Here is a 2,589-nt window from a genome sequence, read left to right on the forward strand (position 1 = left end):
CAGAACCAGGAAGTACATCAATGCCCTGCACAATGTTCCAGACACCTTTTGACACAAGAACATGTTGCATCATATAAGCCCACATAGGGTAGTTGTCCCCATCCAACCTGTCCTCAGCAGCAAACATCTTGAACACATCTGTGTTGTTGTTGTCAGCCATGGTAAATGCTGCACCTGATGTGAAAACTGCCCGAAAATAGGAGAAATGGAGCGGGAACAACTTGTGCTATATAGCACAAACCGTAGAAGACTATAAGGCACCTGTTATGCAGAAAACGGCACTGACAAAAAATCTGCACAAAATGACGAAATAGCCTGTGCAGTACTGCCTGTAGTGGAAACGGAGGCCGAAATGAGCTCAAATCAAAATTCTAAGCAGACCCAGCTCTTCGAGCTGACCCAAAATATTTGTCGACCTGCGAACGCTCGCCAAAGCTCACTGAAATCGGAGAAAGTGAGCAGGCGTGTGCTGGAGCAGCTGGCGACTAAGCCCGGGAGGACGTGACCTGCTCTGATACCAATTGTTGGAATTAGGGTTGCAGAGAAACACACACAGCTTGGAGAAGACGAAGGAAGCTCAAGGCACACAATAGAGAGTGTGTTACTTAGTGTGCAATGGAAAGATAGATAGCCCTAGAGTGATGGGCGTATATACAATGCACGGGGGAAAAAACCTCCTAAAGAGGGAAAAAATGCCCCGGCGGTCCTAGTGTGTTCACACACATCACTACCACATGTATATGGTAACATATATGGCCCTGCAAAATTCCTCATTTAATACCAAGCTACAAACTTTGCAAATTTTATGGGGAAGACACTAGTAAGTGCTTAGCTCCTTCAAGGGCACTTGATTTCTTCATCATGCATTTTATATCTATTGTAGCAAGTTCTGCACACCTCTTGGTTGCTTGCAATCCCATGTGGCACACATTGACATCTTTTGTAGCATGTGTTACATGCTCTCAAATAGTTGTTGGGGTGCCCTGATTTGCTACACTTGAACTCACATGCTGATGTACAATTTGCAAACAACCAATAGGATAAATACGTCACAAAAATACATGAGAATTTGCAACACTTTCATTTCAACCTAATGGCACAACACATTCTTTGAGGATGAGAAAATACCCATACTCAATACAACAAAAATTTTGCAATGCCATTCATCTTTCATATCTTGATTCATTTGCAAGCATGTTTGTACCAAAACAGGACACTTAAGTGTCCTTTTTTTTACAAATTTAAATTAAATGCTACTTGCATTAGACAGTGTATTTAAGAAAACCCTCTTGATATGCTTAAATGTGTTAGTTAGAGGGTCTTTTAAAAATATAACCTTGCATTTTAGAATCTACCATGATCAAGAACTATACTCTTCAAGTTGACCCTCATAAGACTGCAATTGATGCTTTGAAGAAATCGACTTTATAAGCTCAAGAAAAAATGAAGCGACCTTGTAGAAATTTTAATGTTACTTTTCAACAAGTGCTATAGATAATTGAAACTTCCATATGCCAAAAAGATCACTTTAGAGTATATAATATAATAGAAAGTTCTGTGTGTTTGATGTTTCCATTTCAAGTATATCGTTCTATACAAAGAAAATTATGTTTTTGATGTATTTGTGAGTTTTAGAAAGTCATACATTGCTTACCCTCTCTATTGAGGACTCAAGGTGGCAAGTAGAAGGGCTTTGGTTTGCAACAATTATTGTATCATTTTAAATATTCAAAACTGCATAAGAGAAAACTTTGATATTTTCATTCTTGAGACATAAGCATTCAAAACCTCAAATAATATCAAACTTTCCTCATAGATCAACTAAATGTATCAAAGCACGTGATGCATGCACAATTGGGGTACCCAAAACCTTGGTTTCAATGTTATTATGGAGAACTCAAGATTTTCAAGAGTTTTTGCACAATGAAAATTTCAAAATAGAGTTCAAGCAACGATATTTAATTGAGGTAGGGAGCCAAAAAAATACGTAGTTTCTTGGTTTCAACATATAAATTCATTTGTACTTGTCAAACTACACTAGAATAGCCCCAATTCCATGAGGAGACCTTTGGAAGACCAAAATTATGTTATTATTCAGCACTTGCTCAAGTTTGAAATTATGTCTATAACTTGCATGTGACTTGGAAACCAGTCTTTGAATGGAATTTCATTGTTCTGTAGCACTAAGTACTAACACATGGCTTTTATAAACATAGAAAAGGCCATCTCTACAAAAAGATATAACAATTTTATGAGTTTTTTTGTAAAATAGCTTGAAATTTTACTAAAGTTTATGATAACCAACCTATGGTAGAAGCAAGGTGTAAAAAACTTTTTTCTACCTTGACAAATAAATTGCCAAAACTTGGAAAGAAAACAGGACACTTAAGTGTCCAATTACATAACTAGTGTTAATGCAAAAGGGGTAGGGACAGGAACCAAATGAGAGGAGGAGACCAAAGGCTCAATTATGACGACCGTACAATGTCATGACTCTTCGACCATTTACCAACTTAGATGCAAGAAAAACAATTCTCGTAATACGTGGGGTTGTTGTAAAAACCTCCTAAAGGGACCCCACAACTAGCA

The sequence above is a fragment of the Adiantum capillus-veneris genome, chromosome 10 (genome assembly GCF_014529385.1).
Source record: "Adiantum capillus-veneris isolate H3 chromosome 10, ASM1452938v2, whole genome shotgun sequence".
Taxonomy (NCBI): domain Eukaryota; kingdom Viridiplantae; phylum Streptophyta; class Polypodiopsida; order Polypodiales; family Pteridaceae; genus Adiantum; species Adiantum capillus-veneris.